Source organism: Pteropus alecto, unplaced genomic scaffold (genome assembly GCF_000325575.1).
Source record: "Pteropus alecto unplaced genomic scaffold, ASM32557v1 scaffold146, whole genome shotgun sequence".
Taxonomy (NCBI): domain Eukaryota; kingdom Metazoa; phylum Chordata; class Mammalia; order Chiroptera; family Pteropodidae; genus Pteropus; species Pteropus alecto.
In genome coordinates, this window is record NW_006442107.1 from 12,126,404 (window position 1) to 12,139,053 (window position 12,650).

Sequence of the window (12,650 nt, forward strand, 5' to 3'; positions counted from 1 at the left end):
GAAAATCCAATAAATTATTCAAGGTCACTTGGCTAACTGAGAGATATCCAGGTACCAGCTCCCAACCTGCCTTTTCAGATGCTCCTTTTTCAGAACAGCCCCTGACTTTTCAGATGCTTAGTAGTAGACAACCTCAGTATGCAGGGGAGCTATGTTCCTCAGAAGATAGGTAAATTGAATTCTCATTTTAATTTAGATAACCTTTTGATAAATATTTGTTTCTGCCAACTCTTTAAGGGTTGTCTTATATGGCTGATTTATGTTCTCTTTTGCTCCTCTACCTCTCTCTGTGTCCAGTATTTTATTTATTCATCAGAATAGTCATCAAAATAATGTAGTGGACTGCTTTTTTAACTGAAAAAAATATCAGAAGTAATAACTACAGACAACTTTAATGCTTATTTTTAAACTTAATTAAAACATATTTTATATAGGCAAGAGATTAAAATGGCTCAAAAATCAAAGATACAAATAGAAGTATAGTGAATAGTCTCCATACGAACTCAGGTACCAAGCACCAGTTCCCTTTATTACAAACACCTGTGCTCTCACATTCATGGCCTTCCTTCCAGAGCTACTCTATGCATTTTCAAGCAAGTTACACAAAATATGTATAAAAATCTTCTATCCCCTACCTTGTTACATAGAAGATGTTGACCATAATAGTTTACACACAATTCGGCATCTTCTTCAGTTAACAAGGCATTTTAGAGATCATTCCCATAAGTACAGAAAGATTTTCTAATTCTATTGTTTTACTGCTAAATAATATTTCCTTGTATAGATCTACCATAATTATTTTTTAATTTATCTCCTATTGATGCACATTAAAGTTGCAAGTTTTTGCGATTAGAAGCAAACTACAATTAATAACAAACATTATCAGGATATAATCATAGCAGTAGATTTGCTTCCTCAAAGAGTAAGTGTATTTGTAATTTTGACAACTATTGCCAAATTTCTCCTTGTAGAGGTTGTACCAATTTATAATCACACTAGTGATTTTGAGAATTTCCTCTTTACCAAGGCAGCATGTCATGACATTTTATATCATTACTAATCTAAAAGATTGAGCATGTTATCTCAAACCTGTTATAGTTTGTACTTCTCTATTACAAGTCATGTTTATAATTATTTCATACATTAAAAACCATTTACATTTATTTTCTGAGGCTATATATATTGTCCATTTTTCCTTTGGTCTTTTACTTAGTGCTTGAGAATATTTTCATAGGGAAATTAGCCTTTTGTGATTTGAGTATTGGGTATTGTATTTTTTTCTAGTCTTTGATTTTACTTTTGGTGCTTTTTATCATGACATTTTTTCCCCTAATTTTCATATCTTCAAATTTATTGGTACTTTATGGTGTTTTGGGATTTACAACAAGTTCAGAACTTCTCACTCTGTAGAATTCATCCATTATTTCTTCTCATTTCCTTTACTTAAGATAGTTGTTGGTACCTTTCTGAAATAACTGTCTCATTCATAAGCATTCTGATCCATTTGCTAATTGTTTCAAAGACTGCATGTTCTGAATTCATGACAAACATTTCCTCAAATATATTTTTAAAGTTCAATGAAAACACATTTACAGATATAAAAGGTTAAATGAGTTCAAGAAAAAAAAAATGTTTATGGCTATAGGGGCACAAAACAAAGGTTTATAAGATCTTTAAACAAAAGAGAAACCCCCAAATTGGGTGACCAGATCGCAAAACGTCCCAACTGGAGGAAGCACTTGAAGCAGGAAGAAAAAATGTATAACTGACTTTACTACAGCTCATAAGGATTCAGAATTAGTTTTTTTGAAGAGGTGGCATAACCTGAAAATTGCAAGACTCGAAAAGATTCAAAATGAAGATTTCATATGTAGCTGATCTAAGATCTTTTTGAGTTGTCTCATTCAGCAAATCTGATGTCTGGGGGATGAGAGGGTGGAAATATATATATCTATATATATAAAATATATATATATATAATTTCCTTCTCTGACATAGTGCCCCAATGTGGAGGAACTGTGGGATAAAACAAGGAAGATATTCACATTTTCTTACCTTGTAAAATGATAAAATAACCAGATCCTATTAGCCCAGAAATTCCTCAATAATGAAATTAATATTTTTTCTTTTTAATGGCAGGGGAATACAATGGGTAAGATCTTTAGATATCAATTACCATGAGTTTTATTAAATATCAGTATATAATAGTTAATTTGTAGTGTTTATTGAAGTTTTATTTTGTGCCAAGCTCCATGCAGAATGTTCGATATGCTTCACACATCATCACAGAGGTCTTAACAGCAATAAGAAAAGTTGGATGTATTATTGCATTTCATTTTCTAGATGAGAGACTAAAATATAGAAAGGCGATATAAACTTGACATGAAATCATGTAACTGGGAAACAAACTCAAATCTTTCATGAAACAAATCCTAAACTTTTAATAATCTCACAGTCCAAATTTGCTATTAACCACATATGTGACTTTAGACAAGTAACATAATACTGAAAATTATTATTTATGTACTTTACTCCACTGACTTTTTAAGATGATTGTGAAAATATAAAGAAACACTTATTAAATGTGAGACCATCAGAGGAACAAAAAAGAAGTCAGCACAAATAATTTAAATAAGTCCAATGCAAGGGGAATGGTGGTACACATTTGCAAATTCAAATCCATGGGATCTTCCAGGGGAAAATACAGCAGAACTACCTACAGCAGAACTACCAAACAACTCATATTTACCTGTTTTTATTTTTAACTTCCTGGTAAAACTTTAAACTAGGCCAAGACTCACTTAAGATCTCTCCTAATCCCTTATTTGGAAGTGGGTCTGGGATCAGCAGATCCAGGAATTTTCTCCCTTTTCTCTTTCAGTTCATTAAATAATAAAGAATTTGGCCTTTGCCACTGCTTCCTGGAAGGAAGACTCTGAATCCTTGGAGTTTCTTGAGTGATAAAAGTGTTTTTGTTATTTCTAATCCCCTTGAATCACACCTGAGTTTATGGTGTGATGATTCTGAGATGATTCTGGATGGAGGTCAGTTGACACAAAGACCAAAGATATAATTAGAGGGTTCAGGTTTGAGCCAGTTTGACCTCTGGGGAGGGGAGAACACCTGCAGAAGTCTATCTGACTGACAGCTTGTTCTGTGCAGCAAGAGCCACAGAAAGTTATCTCCTGGTTCAGGATACAGTGACTCATGTGCCCACTCACAGAAACCCACAGATTGAAAGAATAATGCCATGTCTTCTATCCTATCAAGCCCCGTTGCTCTTGTTTTTGACATCCGCTGACCTTATCACAGATTTTGCTTAAGCTCCTGCTTTGTATGCCCCCAACCTAAGTATGTATAGCCTACATTCCTCTACTCTCTTCAGGGACCTGAGAATTTTATGGAAGTCCTACTGGCCAATGAACAATACTTCGACTATTTTAGGACTTGGTGCTGGCCGAATGTCTTCACTGGATATAATTACTCCATTCTTGCCAACACTAGCAGCCTCTCAGAATGCATTACTGCTGAGTTGAGGGATGGAAAAAAGCTGGGTAAGAAAGAAAAGGATACTCATTTGTCTCCAGTATTGTATGCTATGATATATCTTGTGCAACATGGCAAAGCTTTACAGAAGGAATTGCCTGGCATTGGCCTTACTGCCCATCACTTTTGAATCACTATCTCTTATGCTCAACCTCTGGGCTCCACTCTCTGACTCCCATTACCTACCAAAGACCCCAGGATATGACAACTGGTTGGGAGGGCCTCCCTGCACTGCCTCTGAGCCGTCTTTCTTGTACCCTGTTATAACATCCCTATGGTAACACTTACAAAAGGCCTAGGCCCCATGAAGTTCAGACTGGATTGATCCTCCCACCAGCCTCTTTAATGGAGAGGGCAATGGGAAGGTAAAATGGGCTTTATTCTATGTTATTTTCCAAGGCCTAACATAAATCTTACAGTAATAACATTTGGAGAAGTATGTTTTGTCAATTTAAAATTTGCCATTTTTGAACCTCAGTATTTTTATCGAGATGGAATAACTCCATCAGACAATTAGACAAATGGCATTTAGACAGATGTTTATTCTCATTGTCTACTAAGCAAATGAAACAGGATATTTAAATCTTTTAACATCCATCTATTAATTGGTTAGGCTAATTATAGAGAAGTTTTCACAGTGTTATATCATCTCCTTCCTCACAAACTCGTGTGTCACATAGTTATATTTTGTTATCCTGTCAATAAGCTTAGAGGCAAGTATATCCACACTGCTGTGATTTAGAAAGCCATCTATGGTTTGTACCTGTGACAGAGCTCCAGGTTAAGAGGATCACAGGGAGCATTTAGCTTGTCCCCAATCAAAGAAATAAGACATACAAATAAGGAGAAGGGAAGTTAATTTTAAATCAAGGTTATTTTTATTGGTAATTTCCTCCCACACACACACACACACAAAAAAAAACAAATAGGCTTGTTAATTTTCATTGCTTAAAGCAGAGATCTATAATCAGTTTTAAGTGTCTAGAGCCAGAAACTCATAGACATAGCTCCTGACCTCAGCTATCATTCTGAATTTTCTGTTCAGGAGTTATTTAAATAAAAAATGATTTTTAAACATTAAAAAAATGCAATATTCGTAAACTCTAAATTGGAACTTCTTATAAGCAAAATTTTACCTCCCTGTCATTTTCTATTTTGTTATCCCTCCAAATATTCATTTGCACTTATTATTTTTAGAAAACATAGTTTAAAGATCATACAATTCTAAAAAGTTCTGCCCTCTATATTCTTGTCTTTCTTTTTATTTCTCAAGCAAATTAACTGGTTTCTACCTCATGGACTTCTATTGCTATTTTCTCTGCCTATAAATCTCCTTCTCATATCTTGATAGGAATAAATGGTCTGGATCTCAGTTCAAATGTCACCTTTTTGGATGGGCACCCCAGTCTAAGCAATCTAATTTTTTCTCTTACTGTCATTCCCAACTACATTGTCCACTTTATTTTATTTATAGCAATTAATTTTTTATTTAAATAATAGAATTCTAATATCTAAAATGATAATAAGATTTTAAGCAGGATTTTCATTGGACACATTGGCCAGTTATTATGTGAAACCCAATGAGATTGTGATAGAAGTTTCCTATGCCTCCCCAAAACAACTTAATTTTCCATAGTGGCACTTTCTCCAGAGATCTAGTTACTAATTTTCCATGCCATGCCTTCCATCTGCATGTATTAGAGTCACTGCATTGCTGCTGTACGTATGAGAAATTCTCCTGTGGGGAAATTTTCCAGTACTGGCAAGCTTCAAAAGATAGCCATGTTTATGGGATAGTATGCACTGAATACTATAGAAGTCCCTCTCCAGACTGGCTCTAATAAACTCATTACATTAAGGTCAAAATGACTGACCAGCTGTTCCCCTTCCCTGAAGTATTTGCATGTTAAAAGGTGAGAAAAATCTAAAACGGAGACACTAAATTTCTATTTGTTGAACTCAGACATGGAGAAAATTGCAATGAAATATACAAAACAAATGCAAGGAAATATGAAAGGGCTATATATTATTATTGCTGGAAATCATTCAAACTGGCTCTGTAAAATTCTCGAATCATTTGCAGGGCTCTTTAGGGAATCAACTGGTCTCTAAATTCTACCTTGGTTTTCATATTTGGCAGGGCCTTAGATTCATTAAAATCTCAGAAGTCACTGAAGAGCCTCAAGTGTAGTGGCCTCATTTGGGGCCAATTCTGTCATCACGTTGGGCACAGGCTGACTCCCAGCAGGGGTCACAGCTGGCCTAGGAGAGTTAATTATCCTTAGGATGTAACCACAAAGCCGTAAGCCTGTCACTCAGGCTGTTCCTGCTTGCCAGTAAACTTAGATTATCAAGAAAGGTAAAGAAGAGCTCCTATTATTAATATCATGAAATATATTTTTTCTTCAGGGGATAATGAGAGCCCAAACCAAGAAAATATAAAATAAAACATTGTTATTCACTCAAATACAACACATCTTTGTTGAATGCTTATACTGGGCCATGGACTATTCTATAAATATGTAAAGACAGTAGTTATTGAGATAGACCAGGTTTCTGCTTTCATGAATGTTATATTCCAGTGACAGGAAGTAGGTGCCAAAATAGAAAAAGAAGCCCAATAAGAAAATATCACATTAATCATTACGGATAAAATTAAACAGTGCCATGTCATAGAAAATGACACTGTAAAAGAGAAGATTAGATTGCTTGGTCTGGTATGGTCATCCAAAAAGGCAACATTTAGGCTGAGTTGCAGTGCCATCCATATAAAGATGTGGAAAAGAGAGTATGAAGTAGACAAAATATCAAATAGAAATCTAAGAGATATGTAGAAGGTTGGTTTATTTGAGAGGAAAAAAGGAAGATGGAGTAGATATCCTTTTTCCTTTTATTCTTGATAAGTATAATTAAAATCTATGGACATTTTAAATACAGTAAACATAAGATGGTTCTGAAATGTGAAGAGAATAAGACAGATAGGTTAAAGACCACAGGACCTGAGGAACAAAGAAACAGTGAGTTCCCTGAGTTTTCTATTTTTGCCTCACATCTCCTAGACTTGGAGCTGAAGAAGCTAACAAACGAGAAACACCAGCAGGTGCTGACAAAGAAAAAGTTACAATAGAAGCCTACTCTCTTTAGCCAAAAGACCAAGATTTAAAAAAAAAAAAAATGCCTAGCAAGAGAAAAAACTTTTAGACAGTAACTGCTCTACTCCAGACAAATAGCACAGAAAACAAACAAGCAAAACAACAACAACAAAATTATTGCTGAACCTCCACCCAGGTCAGCAAAGGCTGAGTGGGAAACCTACATTTCCAACCTCCTGAGACTGTAAGGAAGCACCCCAACTACTACTGGGGTGGTATAAGAGAAGGCCAAGTAAAGAGCTTGGACTGTTATCCCCACTGGCAAGTAATGAGCACCTGAGAAGGCTGGACTTCTACTTCCATTCAACATTAATTATAACCCCCTCTCTTTCTATGAGATGAAGTCACAGGAGGCCTAGCAGAGTGTTAGGACATTCACCATCACTAAACAATAACAAGGCCACACCCACCTCTACATGCATTATCAGTGGAGACCACATGGGGACTAGAAGTTCCACCCTGCCCAGCAATCAGTAGAGGGAAGGGCCTTCCCTCAGTTGTCAATGTCCCCTGAGTCGGGAATCTAGAATTTCCTCCTCCTGGGAGTAAGGAGGCAGTGTTACCCTTCCCTTGCTGGAATAGTGTCAAAATAGCCAGGTAAAACAGAAAGGTTTAAATAAGAAGGTTAAATAGTCTCTTAACATAGTACAAAAAAAGGTCTAGGTTTTCATCCAAACTCACTAGTCATACCAAAAATGAGGAAGATCTCACAATGAATGAATGCAACACTGAGATAACAGAGATATTAGAATGATCTGACAACTATATTAAAGGAGCCATTACAAAAATTTTCAACAAGAAATTACAAACACACTTAAAACAAATAAAACTAATAAGTCTTAACAAAGAAATAGAAATTGTCAGCAAATAAATAGGAGATATAAATAAGAAACAAGTGGGAATTTTAGAACTAAAAAATACAAAAACAAAATAAGCTCACTGGGTAGATTCAGTAAAATGTAGAGAAGAGAGAAAATAAATGAATGGAGGATAGGACAATAGAAATTAACTAATCAGAGCAATGGGGGAAAAAAATAGACCGGAAAAAATAGAGACTCTAAGACCTGTGGGACTACAATAAAAAAATTAAATATTCATGTCATCAGAGTTCTGTGAGTAGAGGACAAATAGGGCATGACTGAAAAAAACATTTGAAGAAATACTGGCTGAAATTTTCACAAATTTGGCCAGAAACATAAATTTACAGGTTGAAGAATATCAGTGATTCTCAAAGGAAAATCTCAAGGAAACGCATGCCAAGAGATAAGTCACATCATAAGTAAACTTCAAAAAAATTAAAGAAAACAAACATGAAATCATCCAGAGAAACATGGCACCTTACCTATAAGGGGAATGCAATTCATATGAGAGTAGATTCCTCGTGAGAAAGTGCAGAGAACAAAAGGAAGTGATGCAACATTTTTCAAGTCCCAAAAGAAGAGACTTGTCAACACAAAATCCTATATCCTTCAGGAACTAAGAGAAATTCTAGGCATTCCCAAATGAAATTGAAGATAGTTGGTCACAAGGAATGAAAGGAATTCAAGAGGGAAGGGAAAAAAAGGAAACATGGAATATTGGAATGAAGAAAGGACACTGTACGCAAAACTATGGGTAACTACAGTAGGCTTCCCCACTCTTCTACATTTTGTTTAATGGTTAAAGTAGCTATTATAATATTCTTCAATGTGGTTCTAAATGTATGTAGAGGAAATATTCAAGACAATTAGAAGTGGGGGAGTATAAAGAAATGTAAAGGGAGTTAAGCTCTATACACTTCACTCAATTTTGTAACATAACACTAGTAAATTCTGATATATAAATATAATAATAGTATAATAAGTATAATATATAAAATAAGTATAATAGCTAGAATATTCATTAAAAAGCTATATAAGCCCCCAGTTTCTGGTCCAATATGTGAAAAAGCTGGCAAGTCATCCCTTCAACACTCACATAAAGAAAAAAGCTGAGAAAACTGACAAACAATGGCTTTTTAACAGTCTTCTAGAAAATTGAACAAACACCTAAAAAGAGGAGAAGATAGGCAAATAAGGTCTTCTAGAAAATTGAAGTCTCTGGATAAACAAACACCTAAAAAGTGGAGAAGATAGGCAAATACAGAGATATGGATCAGCTTACCTAAAGCAGAAGCTGCCAGAGCCAGAAATGTTAGGGACGTTTAAATGGCAACCTCAATGAATCCCTAGAGGGTGAATGTAGACTAGCTTGAGAGTTAAAAATTCCTAGAGGCTCAGTCTATTTGGAGGCTCCCACACTTTCAGGGGTTCTACCTTCAGGAATCCCATTAGTTTCTCAGGGTGAAGACTAGAGGGAAGTCTCCACTTGTCTGGCTAGAGGGAAGGGGAAAATAACCATTTTGAAATATCAATAAGAAAAATAACCATTTTAAATTAAGCCTAGATAATTCTTCACAACAAAGGCTTATGAAGCAAGAGAAAATACATCACCAAAGCCTTACCTGGGATGAAGGAAGTGAAATTACACAACTCCAGCCACCTCTATTCTTCCTGTCTCACCTAAAGCGGAAAACAAAAGATGAGAAAGCATCTGCCAAAATCACAGTTAAGGGGCACACGTCCACTAAAAGACTGAGACCTCATTGTAGCATTATAGGATGCTTCCCCTCCTGACACTCCTTACCACCACGTAAATGGGACCTATGTATAACACTGGATTAAACCAAAAAACACTGTTAAGTCTCAAACTCTATTTAAGAAGAATTTCTAGGGAAACACCAAAACAACAGGGGGGACAAAAATAAGGACACAAGAGGAAATTGAAGTCTCTAACACATACTGCTACGACAAACAATAAACACAAAGATGACTCCTATCCAGATAAACTTACACAAAAGCTTATCTATTTTAGTTCCTATCATCCAATATATCATGTCTAGCTTTCAACAAAAAATTACAATGCATGCTAAAAAAACAGAAAAAAGAAAACAATCTGAAGAGATAAAGCAAGCATCTGAAATAGACTTATACATGACAGGGCTATTGGAATTATCAAACCAAGAATTTAAAAGTAACTGTAGTTAATATGCTCAGGGCTCTAATGAAAGACATGGATGACATGAAAGAACAGATGGATAATGTAAGTATAAAGATGGAAATTAAGAAAGAATCAAAATGAAATGCTAGAAATAAAAAACACCAAAAGAAATGAAGAATGTCTTTGATAAGCCTATCAGTGAACTGGATATGGCCAAAGACCAAATCAGTAAGCTTGAAGGCATGTGAATAGCAACTTCTCAAACTGAAAACAAAAAGAAAAATAATTAATGTGGGACAGAATATTTAAGAACTGTGGGACAACGACAAAAGATGCAATACATGAGTAATGGGAATACCAGAAGGAGAAGAAAGATGAAAAAGGAGTAAGAGAAATATTTAAAGTAATAATGGCTGAGAACTTTCCAAAATTAATGGCAGAAATGAAGTCACAAATCTAGGAAGAACAGCGCACCAAGCAGGATAACTTCAAAAAATTCCATATCTAGGCATATTATATTCAAACTGCAAAAGCAAACAAGCAAGCAAATAAATAAAACAATGACAGAGAAAATCTTAAAAGAAGCCAGAATGGGAAAAAGTAACATCTTACTTAGAGAGGAACAATAATATGCACACCAGCCAGACACTATACAAGCAAGATGACCCTGGAATGAAATATTTAAAATGCTTAAAAAAAACACACACAAAAAACTTCACCATTCTAGAATTCTCTATTCAGTGAAATTATCCTTTAAAAGTTAAACAGAAATAAAAACTTTCTCAAATAAACAAAAGCTAAGGGAATTTATCACTAGTAGTCCTGCCTTGCAAGAAATATCAGAACTCAAAGTGAAGGAAAAGTATATAGGTCAGAAATTCAGATCTATGTAAACAGCAGTTACATTGAATGCCTTATAATATTTTTATGAAAATTAGACCTTTATATAATGTAGATTCTGATTTCTCTTCACAGGATTCTTATTGTTGCTGCTTTTTTGTTTGTTCATTTAATGACTTGTCTGTACTAATTTTGTAGAGTCTACTTACTCCAAAATACACAATTACCAAGGTCTCTCCTTTTTTTTCTTATTTTTACTTTTTTAAAATTTTATTTTATTATTAGTTTCAAGTATACAGTATATTGGTTAGACATTTGTATAGTTTATAAAATGATACCCCTAACTGCTCTTTATCTCCTCTGGCTCTTCACCTAGCCATTACATTAATGCTAACTGTGCTCCCCATCCCTGTGACCATCTATCAACTACTAATTTGTACTTCTTTAACCCTCACCCCTTTCTCTCAGGCCCCCAGCCCCCTCCCCTCTGGCCGTCACCAGATTGTCCTCTATATTTGTGAGTCACAACAATACCCATTGTAATACTCTGTGGTGGTCAGAAAGGCAGAACCAATTCCTTATTTTAAGGATTGGCTCACAATGAACCATAACTTCTTTATCCATTTGTCTGTTGATGGGCATTTAAGTTGCTTCCGTATCGTGGCTGTTGTAAATTGTGCTGCCATGAATATAGGGGTACATAGGTCTTTACAAATTATTGTTTTGGTTTTCTTTGGATAAATATCCAGAAATGCAATTGCTAGGTCAAAAAGTATAACATTTTTAATTTTCTGAGACACTTCTAGACTATTTTCCGTAGTGGCTGTACCAATTTGCAATCTCACCAACAATGTATGAGAATTCTCTTTTGTCCACATCCTTACCAATACTTGTTGTTCTTTGACTTATTGATGAAAGCCATTCTGACGGGTGTGAGGTGATATATCATTATGGTTTTAATCTGCATTTATCTGAGTGACTTTGAACATCTTTTCATTTATCTTTTGGTCATCTATATTTCTTCTTTGGAGAAATATCTGTTCAGGTATTCTGCCTATTTTTAATTGGATTGTTTGTTTTTTCATTATTGAGTTGTATGAGTACTTTATATATTTTGGATATTAACTTCTTATTAAATTTGTCATAATATCTTCTCCCATTTAATCGGTTATCTTTTCATTTTGTTGATGGTTTCCTTTGCTGTACAAAACCTTTTTAGTTTGTCGTAGTCCCATTTGTTTATTTTTTTGTTTGTTTCTCTTGCCCAAGGAGATATATCTGAAAAGAAATCACGATTAGCAATGTCACAGAGTTTACTGCTTATGTTTTCTTCTAGAAATTTTATGGTTTCGGGTCTTACATTTAAGTCTTTAATCCATTTTGAATCTATTCTCGTATGTGGTGTAAGAATTTGGTCCAGTTTCTTTCTTTCTTTCTTTCTTTCTTTCTTTCTTTCTTTCTTTCTTTCTTTCTTTCTTTCTTTCTTTCTTTCTTTCTTTCTTTCTTTCTTTCACCTGTCCAATTTTCCCAGCATCATTTATTGAAGAGATTGTCTTTACCCCATTGTATATTCTTGCCTCCGTTGTCATATATTAAGTGAGTATATAGGCATGGATTTATTTCTGGGCTCTCCATTCTGTTCCATTGATCAATGTATCTGTTTTTATGCCAGTACCATGTTGTTTTGATTACTGTAGCCTTGTAGTATGGTTTGATATCAAGTACTGTGATATCACCAACTTCATTCTTTTTTCTCAAGATTGCCGTGGCTATTTTATGGTATTTTATGCCAGAGTCTTTTATGGTTCCATATAAATTTTAGAATTATTTGTTTTAACTCTCTGAAAAATGCCATTGGTATTTTGACAGGCATTGCATTGAATCTATGGATTGCTTTGGATAGTATGACCATTTTAATGAAGTTGATTCTTCCTACCCATGAGCATGGTATATACTTTTATTTGTATCTTTCAATTTCTTTTTTCAATAACTTATAATTTTCTGAGAACAGGTCTTTTATCTCCTTGGTTAATTTGATTCCCAGGTATTTTATTGTTTCAATGCAATTGTAAATGGGATTGTTTTCTTAATTTC